This window comes from Hyperolius riggenbachi, chromosome 6 (genome assembly GCF_040937935.1).
Source record: "Hyperolius riggenbachi isolate aHypRig1 chromosome 6, aHypRig1.pri, whole genome shotgun sequence".
Lineage (NCBI taxonomy): Eukaryota > Metazoa > Chordata > Amphibia > Anura > Hyperoliidae > Hyperolius > Hyperolius riggenbachi.
In genome coordinates, this window is record NC_090651.1 from 210,011,309 (window position 1) to 210,025,623 (window position 14,315).

Sequence of the window (14,315 nt, forward strand, 5' to 3'; positions counted from 1 at the left end):
ATTTCATTTGAGGTTGAAACTGTTTTTTTTTTGCACATTTTAAAAGGTAGCTTCAGTGGCTAGTGGTCAGGATGGAGGATAGCGCTGCCGCCCATAAAACAGATCAGCCAAACCTGTATAGGTAGGACACGTTTTTTTCCTTTTATATAGTATTTTTTTTTTTTTTTTTTGGAGAGATTGGTCAGAAGTAACAGAAATATTATTTTCTGTTTCTTTACACAGTCTGCCTCAACATGAAGAGAATCCGTCTACATCTAGACAGGGGTCCTCATCAAGATCTAACAAATCTCCCAAAGATCCTCAGTCTAAATCTCAGCATACAAAATCTAAGCCCTGCTGGGCCTGTGGGCAGCAGTGCATGCCAGGGAAACTGGTGTATGTAGATTGTTTTTACTCTATCCCTATGGAGGAGGAACCCATGCAAGATTTGTCTACGCTTGTAAAGGAGATGGTACAGCAGTTCTTAAAGGAGCTAGCTATGCCGTCTACTTCATCTACAGACCCTAAAGACAGAGGATCAGAGGTCGAGGTTGACCAACCTGAAGATGAGGAGGAGTTGGCGGTGGGGTTCGACTTTGCCTTGGTCACCCCATTTGTTAGATCAGTAAGGGAGGCACTACAGTGGGAGGAGACAGAGGAACCCCCTGATAAAAAGACGTTTCATCCCGCACCTAAAGAAGAAACCATTAACTTTTCCCCTAATGGAAGAAATTTCAGAACTTATAGTGGAGGAATGGTCTAGACCAGAAAGAAAGGTTTCCATGACTAATCGTATGTCCAAGCTATACCCCTTAGAGGGTGAGGTTATTTCCCAGATGGACACTCCTACGGTGGATGCTACCGTTATAAGACTAGCAAAGCACGTAACACTTCCATTAGAAGACGCAGTGTCATTCAAAGAACCACTTGAAAGGAAAGTAGACATGGATATGAGGAAAGCTTATTGTGCAATGGGAGCGGCGGCTAAACCAGCCATCGCTCTCACTGCTGTGTCTAGAGCCCTGACAGTCTGGACGGAGAATCTTGAGGGGGCAATCCAGTCCAACGTAGATCGTAAATCCCTTGTTCGTGCTCTGGAAGAGTTTCGTCTGTCAGCTGGTTTTATCAGCGAGGCAGCTATTGATATTATTAGGAACGTTTCGAGAGGGATCTTGCACACAGTGACAGCTAAGCGTGCCTTATGGCTTAGACCTTGGTCTGCGGACACAAATTCTAAGTCAGCCTGGTGCAAGATCCCATACGACGGGAGTAACCTTTTTGGTGCAAAGATGGATAAGGCTATATCCAGAGTAACAGGGGGAAAATCTGGGTTGCTCCCTCAGGACCGTCGACAGAGGAGACAGCGTCCTGGAGAGAGGAGACCGTTTTACACCAAGACTAGGGATTTCAGAACACCCAGGGGTAATCAACCCTTTCGGAAGGGATGGCAGGGAACACAGTCTGCATTGGCAAAGTTTAATAAGCAAAGGAGGTTCTAAGACTGCGAACCAACCACCTAAAACTTTCTGAGGGGTCGCCCGCCCACCTAGAGACGGTGGGAGGTCGTCTCCAGAGATTTGTCCAGCTGTGGGCGGAAGAAATACAGGACCCTTGGGTCACGAACACGCTAAGGTGGGGACACTCATGGGTCTTTCAGCAGGAACCTCCACTAAATTATTTCAAGATGACAAGAGTTCCAAGATCACCTCAGAAGCGGGAGGTGCTCCACAAGTACACACAGGTACTCCTGCAGAAGCACGCAATTGTACAGGTAGAACCTTCGGAAAGATTCAAGGGAGTATATTCCCCGCTCTTCTTCGTAACAAAGAAGTCGGGACAACTAAGACCTGTCCTCGACTTGCGTTTCCTCAACACACACATCTAGCAAGACAGGTTCAAGATGGAATCCCTGCAGACTATACTCCCAAGTGTACAATTAGGGGACTGGTTAGTGTCGGTAGACCTTGCCGACGCGTATCTGCATATCCCGATCCACAGAAAGTTCCAGAGGTACTTAAGGTTTGCCATAGGCGATGCCCATTACCAGTTTCAAGTATTGCCTTTTGGTATTTGCACGGCGCCCCGCACCTTTACCAAGGTCCTGGTCACGCTAGTAGCACTACTCAGGCGCAGAGGGTTGCTTGTCCATCACTATTTAGACGATTTGCTGCTAATATCGCCCACACAGGAATCACTGCAACGGCACAAAGAGACATTACTCGCCGCTCTACGGAGTTTCGGTTGGATGGTCAATTTCGAAAAGAGCAAACTCCAACCGACTGAGAGAATAATATTACTGGGAGCAGAGTTGGACACACTCGAGAACGCGGTAAGGCTACCAGCGGAGAAGATGAATGCAATCATACGCAGGACCACGGATATGCAACAGAGAGCTTCGCTCTCGGCAAGAGAGTGTCTAGCAGTAATTGGAACATTTACAGCAACCATTCCGATGGTTCGTTGGGCCAGATGGAACATGCGCGCCTTTCAGAAGGGATTCCTAGAACAGTGGGAGGGACTGGACTATCAACAACAGATACAACTCCGTCCTTGGATGAAAAAGGAACGCAACTGGTGGAAAACCAGAGCGAACCTCCCCAATCACCAAAGGCTAGTGATAGACAAACCACTAATAATAACGACAGATGCGAGCCAGTGGGGTTGGGGAGCACACATGGAGTCACATTATGCCCAGGGCAGATGGAAGACAGACTGCAGTTTTCTCCCAGCAAACATTCTAGAGTTGAGAGCAGCTTATATGGCACTCAAGCACTTTTCCACGAAGATCAAGAGGGCAGGAGTGCTACTGAAAATGGAAAATACTACAGCAGTCGCGTATGTTCAAAATCAGGGCGGCACTCACAGCCGTACTCTGCTACTCGAGGTGGAACCGATTATGACATTGGCACAAAACCATCTAACTTACCTTCATACTGTGCATATACCAGGTATACAGAACACGGTGGCAGACCGTTTGAGCCATCAGTGGGTAGACAGCAAGGAGTGGAGCTTGAAGCAGGAAGTATTTCGGATCATTTGCGACACTTGGGGGGGAACCTCAGGTGGACCTGATGGCAACACCAATGAATACGAAGTGCCCACGTTTCTTCTCGAGATACCCGCAGGCGGCGGGCTGGGATGCCCTGTCGAATCCTTGGGAATTCAGGATAGCATATATATGTCTTCCCACCAACACAAATTATATACAAATTATTGAGAAAGATTCAACAGGAAACGGGGATAGTGCTAGCGGTCCTCCCCTACTGGCCACGCAGACCGTGGTTCCCACTACTACAGAAATTATCAATAGCACCTCCAATTCCTCTTCCATGTCCGCCAGATCTGTTATCACAAGACGGAATACTACATCCATACCCACATCTCCTGAATTTGAGGGCATGGAGACTGAGAGGGGTAGGTTACTAGCTTTGGGGTGCTCAGAGGAAGTAGTTGAAACATTGCTAAAGGCCCGTAAGGTTTCGACTAACCGTACATACCACAGGGCATGGAATAGGTTTCTTACGTTCCTGGAGGAAAGACGGATGGACATCAATTTGTTACAAGTTAATACGATCTTACAGTTTCTGCAAACAGGGTTGGATCTAGGACTTAGTCTTAGTACCTTGAAAACACAGGTTTCAGCAATCTCTACTTTGACGCATAGGAGATGGGCTTTGGAACCCCTAGTAATGCAGTACATGCAAGCCATCACGAAACTTAGACCACCCAAAAGGAATTGGTATCCTCAGTGGGAACTGCCATTAGTGCTAAAAGGACTGTGTGAGGAACCTTTCCTTCCCCTTCTGCAATGCAATCTGTTTAACCTAACACTAAAGGTAGTATTCTTGACAGCAGTTACGTCTGCAGGAAGAGTATGTGAGTTGCAGGCGCTGAGCTGCGAGGCCCCGCATACCCATTTTTTTCCGGACAGGGTCTCTCTAAGGCCAATCGACCAATTTGTACCAAAGGTAGCTAGCTCCTACCACTTTAACCAGGAGTGGAACCTCCCAACGTTTCATGACGCTAGTCTAGATACACCAGACGCATTGGATATTCCGCAGCTCCTGAAGAGATACATAGAACTCACAAAGGACATTCGGAAAACCAACAGATTGTTCATAATACCGGTCGGCTATAGGAGGGGAGAGCCAGCGGCTACCAGAACATTATCAACATGGTTAGTTAAGACTATCAGGTTGGCCTACAGAAATATGGGCAAGGAACCACCGGAAGAAATTTCCGCGCATTCAACAAGGTCAATATCGGTGTCGTGGGCAGCGTTTGCGAAGGTTTCGCCAGAGGTCATTTGTCGTGCTGCCAACTGGACTTCCCTGAACACTTTCATATCCCACTATAAGGTTGATCCAGGAGCCTTAACGACACTACAGTTTGGCAGAGAGGTGTTATCTGCTATAAACACAGATACAAACTAGTTTTCTTGTATGTTAACCCAGAGATGAAAGTTAGGGTTAAGTAATTGTTTTTCAGTTATACTCATACGCTATGATACAGACTGTATGTGTCAGATCAAATTTACTTTTTGCTGCAGTAGTCATGTTTCCGTGCTGTTATTCCACCCCCCCTTATTTAACCATCTACTCATATCCCGTGAGTAATGCTGCCATGGAGATGAAAGGGAAACGGAAAATTGTTATACTTACCTTCGGTAATTTTACTTTCCTTTCAAGATCCATGGCAGCATACGGGATTCCCACCCGGGACTATACAGTTTAGTTATGGACTATCAAAAAAAGCACCGGGGAGGGGGCAGGCTCTAGAATTTATAGGTGACACGTCCTGTAGGGGCGGGACTAACCCGTGAGTAATGCTGCTATGGATCTTGAAAGGAAAGGAAAATTACCGAAGGTAAGTATAACAATTTTCCGTTTTTTCTCCTGAGTGTTCTCCCAGGAGATAATGTTTCATCTTCTATTTAAAATAACTTTTCAGCATTTTTTAAATTGAAAATGTACCAACAAGTATTTGAAAAAGTACTATAAAAAATTGTTTTGAGCATTTTCTTGCTTGTTGGTGGGTTTAAAGGGATTTTATTGACAAGTTTGAAAATATCACCTAAGAGAAAACTGGAGAGAAAACAGAGTGACCAGACGTCCCGGATTGCCCGGGTCGCGTCCCGGATTCGGGGTCCGCTGTCCGAGGCTTAATGAGGTCCCGGGAAACGTCCCGCTTTCAGCAGCGGGACATCCCGGCCTCGGGACTCTGGCCACTCTCTCCTCATGAACTGGCAGCGGCGTCTATAGACGCCGTGCCAGTTCATTGCCCGCAGCCCCGCTCCAGCCTCCTCTTCCGGTGTCTGTTCCGACACCGGCAGGCGAGCAGGGCTACGGCAAGATGGCTGCCGAAGCCCTGTACTGGAGACTATTTGTGTCTCCAGTACAGGGCTTCGGGCGCCATCTTGCCGTAGCCCTGTCAGCGCGGGAGACAAGAGCAGGAGGAATGTGGTCCGGGGAGGAGCGCGCCAGAGGCCGGAGACTTCTGCCAGGTGAGTAAATGCTTTGTATTCCAGGTGAAATGTTTGCCCGCATTGCGTTTCTTGTCTGGTGAAATGTTTGCCCGCATTATGTTTCTTGTCTGGTGAAATGTTTGTCCGCATTGCGTTTACTTTGTACTGACATGTTTGCCCGCATTGCGTTTATTTTCTGGTGAAATGTTTGCCCGCATTGCATTTTTTTGTACTGACATGTTTGCCCGCATTGCGTTTATTTTGTACTGACATGTTTGCCCGCATTGCGTTTATTTTGTACTGACATGTTGGCCCGCATTGCGTTTATTTTGTACTGACATGTTGGCCCGCATTGCGTTTATTTTGTACTGACATGTTGGCCCGCATTGCGTTTATTTTGTACTGACATGTTGGCCCGCATTGCGTTTATTTTGTACTGACATGTTGGCCCGCATTGCGTTTATTTTGTACTGACATGTTGGCCCGCATTGCGTTTATTTTGTACTGACATGTTTGCCCGCATTGCGTTTATTTTGTACTGACATGTTTGCCCGCATTGCGTTTATTTTGTACTGACATGTTTGCCCGCATTGCGTTTATTTTGTACTGACATGTTTGCCCGCATTGCGTTTATTTTGTACTGACATGTTTGCCCGCATTGCGTTTATTTTGTACTGGCATGTTTGCCCGCATTGCATTTATTTTATACTGACATGTTGCCCGCATTGCGGTTATTTTGTGCTGACATGTTGCCTATTGCGTTTATTTTCTGGTGTCCGGGGTAACTGTTACTGCATTTATTATTTAATGGTCATAGATGGCTATGTTTGCTGCTTTGTGGTTACGGTATACTATTAGCATCACACAGTTTCTGCACACCCATGATGCAAAGTCTCGTTTGTCCACATCATGGCGTAAACACTGCTTTCTTATGCCTCGCTGTTACATTATTACGTTAGCTCCGCCCATACAATGTCATGGCCAAGCCCATTTTTTGGCGCGCCGCAGCCCCCTCCCCCCAGTCTTCGTCGCTGCGCGCTCCTCAGTCCTCCTCACTTTTCGCCGCGGCATGCTGCGCGCGCCGCCCCCCTCCCCGTCCCAGGTTGGACCCACAAAAATCTGGTCACTCTAGAAAAAAACATTAATTGCATATGGGCCTCTGTGTGCTGCAGTATTAGTGAGAGAAGAGAGAGACATTGGAGAGATAGGGAAAGCGATAGTTAGGTCTGTTAGCTTGCTCCTTGCTGATATTTATTGCTGAAAAGCACCACCAAAACAGCTCGAGAGCTAATGTTCTTGTAATTTTTTCTTGTGTGGCCCACTGAAACTGCATATACAGCCCTGTCTGTTGCAGCTGGCCCTTGCTAATTGCTATGCTGTGCCAGGCCCAGTACATTCAGTGCCTACCTTTTCACTAGTGTTGGGCGAACATCTAGATGTTCGGGTTCGGGCCGAACAGGCCGAACATGGCCGCGATGTTCGGGTGTTCGACCCGAACTCCGAACATAATGGAAGTCAATGGGGACCCGAACTTTTGTGGTTTGTAAAGCCTCCTTACATGCCACATACCCCAAATTTACAGGGTATGTGCACCTTGGGAGTGGGTACAAGAGGAAAAAAAAATTAGCAAAAAGAGCTTATAGTTTTTGAGAAAATCGATTTTAAAGTTTCAAAGGGAAAACTGTCTTTTAAATGCGGGAAATGTCTGTTTTCTTTGCACAGGTAACATGTTTTTTGTCGGCATGCAGTCATAAATGTAATACATATAAGAGGTTCCAGGAAAAGGGACCGGTAACGCTAACCCAGCAGCAGCACACGTGATGGAACAGGAGGAGGGTGGCGCAGGAGGAGAAGAAGGCCACGCTTTGTGAGACACAACAACCCCGGCCTTGCATGAGGGCAAGAAGCGTGCGGATAGCAGGCTTTGTACCGCCATGCAGTCATAAATGTAATAAAGATAAGTGGTTCAATAAACAGGGACCACGCGGCAACGCTAACCCAGCAGCAGCAGACGTGATGGAACAGGAGGAGGCGCAGGAGGAGAAGGCCACGCTTTGTGAGACACAACAACCCAGGCCTTGCATGAGGGCAAGAAGCGTGCGGATAGCATGCTTTGTACCGCCATGCAGTCATAAATGTAATAAAGATAAGTGGTTCAATAAACAGGGACCACGCGGCAACGCTAACCCAGCAGCAGCAGACGTGATGGAACAGGAGCAGGCGCAGGAGGAGAAGGCCACGCTTTGTGAGACACAACAACCCAGGCCTTGCATGAGGGCAAGAAGCGTGCGGATAGCATGCTTTGTACCGCCATGCAGTCATAAATGTAATAAAGATAAGTGGTTCAATAAACAGGGACCACGCGGCAACGCTAACCCAGCAGCAGCAGACGTGATGGAACAGGAGCAGGCGCAGGAGGAGAAGGCCACGCTTTGTGAGACACAACAACCCAGGCCTTGCATGTGGACAAAAAGCGTGCGGATATAGCAGCAATGCTTTTTGCCGCCATGCAGTCATAAATGTAATACAGATGAGAGGTTCAATAAACAGGGCCCGGAAACGCAACACCATCCCAGATGTTCATTGGTCATGTTACTTGGTTGGGGTCCTGGAGTGTTGCGTAGTCATTTCCAATCCAGGATTGATTCATTTTAATTTGAGTCAGACGGTCTGCATTTTCTGTAGAGAGGCGGATACGCCGATCTGTGACGATGCCTCCGGCAGCACTGAAACAGCGTTCCGACATAACGCTGGCTGCCGGGCAAGCCAGCACCTCTATTGCGTACATTGCCAGTTCGTGCCAGGTGTCTAGCTTCGATACCCAATAGTTGAAGGGTGCAGATGGATGGTTCGACACAGCTACGCCATCTGACATGTAGTCCTTGACCATCTTCTCCAGGCGATCGGTGTTGGAGGTGGATCTGCACGCTTGCTGTTCAGTGGGCTGCGGCTGCATGGGTGTCAGAAAATTTTCCCACTCCAAGGACACTGCCGATACCATTCCCTTTTGGGTACTAGCTGCGGCTTGCGTTGTTTGCTGCCCTCCTGGTCGTCCTGGGTTTGCGGAAGTCAGTCTGTCTGCGTACAACTGGCTAGAGGAGGGGGAGGATGTCAATCTCCTCTCTAAAGTCTCCACAAGGGCCTGCTGGTATTCTTCCATTTTGACCTGTCTGACTCTTTCTTCAAGCAGTTTTGGAACATTGTGTTTGTACCGTGGATCCAGAAGGGTATAAACCCAGTAATTGGTGTTGTCCAGAATGCGCACAATGCGTGGGTCACGTTCAATGCAGTCTAGCATGAATTGAGCCATGTGTGCCAGAGTCCTACCAGAATCCTCATCATCCTCTTGTGAGCGTTGTGATAGTTGTTGTGATGCATCATAGTCGTCACCTTCCTCCTGGTCTGCTTCTGCTGACCATTCGCGTTGAATTGTGGAAGTCCAACGTGCACCGCTCTGGCCCTCGTCAGTGGTGGCATGAAATTCCTGCTCCAACTCCAGCTGTTCCTCCTCCTCTTCTTCGTCATAGCTGCTGGGGCCAGCGTTCCCTGAGGCGGATGGCCTGATGTTGGTACCATCACGCTGATCGTTTTCTCCTTCAGATTCCCCCAGTTGCATCATGACAGCTGTTTCCTTGATTTTTAACATCGACCTCTTCAGTAAACACAGCAGTGGTATGGTAATGCTGACTGAAGAGTTGTCACTGCTCACAAGCAACGTGGATTGCTCAAAATTTTGGAGGACTTGGCAGAGGTCCAACATGTTGGCCCAATCGGATCCACAGAAGCTTGGCAGCTGGCCGGATGCGCCTCGGTACTGCGCCGTCATGTACTGGACCACTGCACTCTTCTGCTCGCAAAAGCGGGCTAGCATGTGCAGCGTAGAATTCCAGCGCGTAGGGACATCACACAGCAAGCGATGGTGGGGGAGATTGAAGCGCTCCTGCATCTTGGCGAGTGCCCCCGAAGCAGTACTGGAATTTCTACAATGTTTGGACACTCGACGCACCTTCAACAGCAGATCGGGCACGCCTGGGTATGTCCTCAGGAACCGCTGAACTACTAGGTTCATCACGTGCGCCAGGCAAGGGATGTGTGTCAGCTTAGCCAACCTTAAAGCGCGAATGAGATTACTCCCATTATCACACACAACCATGCCCGGTTTCAGGTCCAGCGGTGCCAGCCACAAATCCGTCTGTTCCTTTATTCCCCTCCAAATTTCCTCCCCTGTGTGCTGCTTATCCCCAAGGCAGATTAGCTTCAGCAACGCTTGCTGACGCATGCCAACAGCTGTGCTGCACTGCTTCCACGATCCTACTGCTGCTGGGTTAGCGTTTCCGGATGAGGTACAGCTTTGAGATGCGTTGGAGGAGAAGGAGTCAGAGAGGTAGGTGCTGCTGTTGTTATCCAGTGGGAGGGACGGCGGTGCAGCTGTTTGTGGCGTGGGCAACACCCGTGCCGTAGCAGGTGAGGAATCGCTGCCAGGCTCCACAAGGTTCACCCAGTGCGCGGTAAGGGAGATGTATCGACCCTGGCCGAACGCACTCGTCCAGGTGTCAGTGGTGAGGTGAACCTTGCAGGCAACGGCATTCTTCAAGCTTCGGGTTATTTTGCTGACCACGTGCTCATGCAACTCAGGCACTGCAGAGCGTGCAAAGTGGTAGCGGCTGGGAACCACGTAACGTGGGATGGCCACTGACATCATGCCCTTGAAGCTGTTTGTCTCCACCAATCGATATGGCAGCATTTCGCAGGCCAGAAGCTTGGCTATGCTGGCTGTTACTGCCACGGCCCGGGGGTCATTTGCTGGCAATTTCCTCTTGCGCTCAAACATCTCCGACACAGACAACTGAACCGTAGCGCTGCACACGGAAGGGCTGTTGGTTGTTGTGTTTGATGAACACTGGGAGACCTCAAGAGCACTACTCCGGAAAGTGACAGTGTCAGCGTCGTCTGATGTTTGTGAATGTTGTGAACCACGCAATGGCTGGGCTACTGCTGCTGCTGAGGCGGGTCTGGTGAACCCAAGGGAGGCAGTGTTGTTTCTGGTACCCTGTCCTGACGCGTTTGCCCAAAGAGTGGGATGTTTGGATAGCATGTGACGGCTCATGCTGGTGGTGGAGAGGTTGTTAATATTTTTCCCCCTGCTCAGGCGGGTCTTGCACACCTTGCAAATCGCCATGGTAACATCCTCAGTGCAGTCTTCAAAGAAAGCCCAGACTTTGGAGCACCTGCCTCCTTGCTGGCGATTTCTGTTTGCTCCTCTTTTGCCTCTCACTTGAACTTCCACGCTTGTGGTGCCTGAAATTGCGCGCCGCCTACCTTGTGGCACAAGGCGAACTCGTGCAGCAGTGTGTTCTTCAACAGACTCATCTGTGCTGCTGCTACGACGGCGATGTTCTCGTTCACAAACAAAATCTGGGTCTCTGTCCACATTGTCCATACCCTCCTCTTCCATCTCCTCAAACTCGTCATATGTCATTGTGGGCCACCGCCGTGGAGTAGAGCTCCCCACAACAACCTCTGCGCAGCACACTCCAACGTCGTCTTCCAGATCTTGTCGGCCGACCTCCTGCAATTGCAACCCCTCCTGCCCAAATTGCTCTGGGATTTGGGTTTCCGAGTCCTCTTCGGACTCGCCTTGTATTTCAGTGCGCGGTGCATTTCCCACAGTTAACGGTTGTGAATCCAGGCACAACATTTCTGGCTGTTCCTCCATTGACCTTTGAAAGGTGGAAGTTTGTTGGGCTGGGAATAGCTCCTGCGAATACCCCATTGTGTCCTGAGGTAATTCATCGGACTGGTTATCTGGCAGTTGTGTGCGTGGTGTCGCTGCCGGTTGTGTCAGCTTTGTGCCCACTGGCTCCTTGTAACTGGCTGAGGACTCGGACCTCGTGCGTGATGTGCTGGTGCTGCTTAACCCACTGCTGGACGCTTGAGAGGTCATCCAAGTAATTATCTGGTCCTGTTCTTTTGGATTTGTGAGGGTTGTTGTCCTGGACAACATGGGCGGTATTGAGTGGGTTTTCTTGGGTGCTCCCCTGTGGCCTGTACGTGAACCGTCAGGGGAAACACCTCTTCCCTTGCCCCTCCCTCTTTCACCGGATTTCTTCCTCATTTCACTTATCCTTACAGTACACGCTGACTGGCAGCAGTACAGTGGCAGTACAGAAATGCTATACAGTACCACTATTCCCAGCAGCGACACAGAGCACAATGCTATACAGTGACGGGTGAGCGGTGTACCACTATTCCCAGCAGACACAGAACAGTACACAGAATGCTATATAGTGTGGCTGAACGAGCGGTGTACCACTATTCCCAGCAGACACAGAACAGTACACAGAATGCTATATAGTGTGGCTGAACGAGCGGTGTACTACTGTTCCCAGCAGACACAGAACAGTACACAGAATGCTATATAGTGTGGCTGAACGAGCGGTGTACCACTGTTCCCAGCAGACACAGAACAGTACACAGAATGCTATATAGTGTGGCTGAACGAGCGGTGTACTACTGTTCCCAGCAGACACAGAACAGTACACAGAATGCTATATAGTGTGGCTGAACGAGCGGTGTACTACTGTTCCCAGCAGACACAGAACAGTACACAGAATGCTATATAGTGTGGCTGAACGAGCGGTGTACTACTGTTCCCAGCAGACACAGAACAGTACACAGAATGCTATATAGTGTGGCTGAACGAGCGGTGTACTACTGTTCCCAGCAGACACAGAACAGTACACAGAATGCTATATAGTGTGGCTGAACGAGCGGTGTACTACTGTTCCCAGCAGACACAGAACAGTACACAGAATGCTATATAGTGTGGCTGAACGAGCGGTGTACTACTGTTCCCAGCAGACACAGAACAGTACACAGAATGCTATATAGTGTGGCTGAACGAGCGGTGTACTACTGTTCCCAGCAGACACAGAACAGTACACAGAATGCTATATAGTGTGGCTGAACGAGCGGTGTACTACTGTTCCCAGCAGACACAGAACAGTACACAGAATGCTATATAGTGTGGCTGAACGAGCGGTGTACTACTGTTCCCAGCAGACACAGAACAGTACACAGAATGCTATATAGTGTGGCTGAACGAGCGGTGTACTACTGTTCCCAGCAGACACAGAACAGTACACAGAATGCTATATAGTGTGGCTGAACGAGCGGTGTACTACTGTTCCCAGCAGACACAGAACAGTACACAGAATGCTATATAGTGTGGCTGAACGAGCGGTGTACTACTGTTCCCAGCAGACACAGAACAGTACACAGAATGCTATATAGTGTGGCTGAACGAGCGGTGTACTACTGTTCCCAGCAGACACAGAACAGTACACAGAATGCTATATAGTGTGGCTGAACGAGCGGTGTACTACTGTTCCCAGCAGCGACACACAATGACTGGGGGGGACCCTGGCTAGCGTGGCTGGAGCGCGAACTACCCTGCCTGCCTACCCAAAGCTAAACCCACAGACAAATGGCGGAGATATGACGTGGTTCGGGTATTTATTTACCCGAACCACGTGACAGTTCGGCCAATCAGAGCGCGTTCGGGTCCGAACCACGTGACCCGTTCGGCCAATCACAGCGCTAGCCGAACGTTCGGGGAACGTTCGGCCATGCGCTCTTAGTTCGGCCATATGGCCGAACGGTTTGGCCGAGCACCGTCAGGTGTTCGGCCGAACTCGAACATCACCCGAACAGGGTGATGTTCTGCAGAACCCGAACAGTGGCGAACACTGTTCGCCCAACACTACTTTTCACTGCACCTGTGTGACTACTGCACATTGTATAATACCAGTAACTGCATCTGTGTGACAGCACGCTGTTTTATATACCAGCAGTCAGTGCATACCTTTTCACTGCACATTGTTATACCAGCAGTCACTACATCTGTGTGACCGAAGGCTGTTTTATATACCAAAACAAAATTGGACCCCAAACCAGTATAGCTGCACTCAAAAAGAGAATTTTTATTGCACTAATAAGCTACAAATTGTGATTAAATAGAGCAAAAAAAAAAAAAAAAAAACACAATTAAGGGTAAAATTCCATGTGCCTTAAATTGAGCAATAAAGAAACACCATGCATCACAGTCACACTTGCCCACAACATGAATCAAATAGTCCCTTGATAGGAATAAGGTGCTGAGCTAGTGATCACTAGATTCAAAACTTTTACTGGCAAGGAGGAAAAAAAAAAAAAAAAAAAAAAGTAGTGCACTATTCAGTCCAGAGACTCAAACGTCCATGTACATGTGACCGTTTGCAAAACATGATCCTTAGCTTCCTAAAAATGCTATTGAGCACAAGATCCATGTATAGCAAGTCCCATCAGCCATTTATTATGGATTTAACTGCTGGTAGTTTCATAGAATGCTCATTAAAAATAGAAGAAAAAAAAAAGCATACGACCTGTTTTGCGATGCAACCTCTCAAGCAACTCTACCACGTGCAATCCAGCAATTCAGTGCCATGCACCTTCAGTATATAGTTCCTTTCCTGATTGTAGGCTTGTAGCGCTGGTTGCGGCAGTATAAACAATGGATGACCGCCTTGTAAGCGATGTACACGCAGTGGCTTTCTCCAGCCTAGATGCAAACTGAAGGCCCAAGATGGCGGAGGCCGAAATGCATTAACACCCGCTGCAAGCATGTGTTCTGGATCCCTACAAGCGACTCCCACGTGGCAGTACATGGATGGCTAGCAGGGGGCTGTGATAAGGAGGCCTGCTCTGTGAGGACAGTTTGCATCTAGGCTGGAGAAAGCCACTGCGTGTACATCGCTTACAAGGCGGTCATCCATTGTTTATACTGCCGCAACCAGCAGGTGCGGAGCTGGGGGGGGGGGGGGGCGGTCGGGGT